The sequence below is a fragment of the Notothenia coriiceps genome, unplaced genomic scaffold (assembly GCF_000735185.1).
Source record: "Notothenia coriiceps isolate Sejong01 unplaced genomic scaffold, NC01 NC01_scaffold00014072, whole genome shotgun sequence".
Classification (NCBI taxonomy): domain Eukaryota; kingdom Metazoa; phylum Chordata; class Actinopteri; order Perciformes; family Nototheniidae; genus Notothenia; species Notothenia coriiceps.
This window is the reverse complement of record NW_011346773.1, coordinates 901-1,800: the sequence shown is the minus strand read 5'-3', so window position 1 is coordinate 1,800 and position 900 is coordinate 901.

Here is a 900-nt window from a genome sequence, read left to right as displayed (position 1 = left end):
CTAAGTGTTTTAGTGCTATATTTAAGTAAACTCAGAGGCCCATGCATTATTTAATATGTTGTTGTCTATTCTTTTGAATTAATTCACAAGCCTTGAAACAGGTCCAAATATATGATCAGTGTAGCATCTCGTGAGGCTTCTTTTAACTGGTTGCCTGTTGTTGATTTTAAGATAGATTTCTTCGTTAATAAGCGATAATCAAACACATGACAGTTGTGTTTTTTGACCGTCCGTGACCTTTAATCCCCCGAGAGGACAATCTGACCCTCAGATCTTCAGGCATGACTGGGTGGTTTGCTGCAGGAGCGTGTAGGCGTCGAAATGCTCTGCCTGAAATTGCCACTGATTAAATCAATATGGATGTTTTTCAAAAGGCTTCAAAGACTTGTGATAGTTAGATTAACATGTTTTAAACCATTTCTATCTAATATAGTAAAGGATAAAGTTACCAGATAAGAGCATCAGCAATAATGTGTGATCCCTGATTGTGATTACTCATCTAATAGTGTCACGTATCAGGGTTCGTACACTTGTTCACCAATGATTTTCAATGACTTCTCCATGACCTTTACCTAATTTTCCATGACCAAAAACATTACTCTTTCTCAGCGGCACCACTGGAAACGGTTTATTTTAACATGGAACAGGAAAATAAGGGCTGAAACATGTTGAGCCTATCTAAAACAAATCCAATAGGCTTACTAGCTTCTACACGCTAACGCAACTCAAATCTCTCAACTCAAAGCACCTCGTCAGTTAAAAGCCATTTTACGTTTCATTACGATACAGTATGTATTATCATTATAGTATTACTATTTCGGCGATTAGATAAAATATAAATTATATTTGATGCAACTTTAGTTACATTTCCATGACTTTTCCAAAACTTTGGGGAAAATA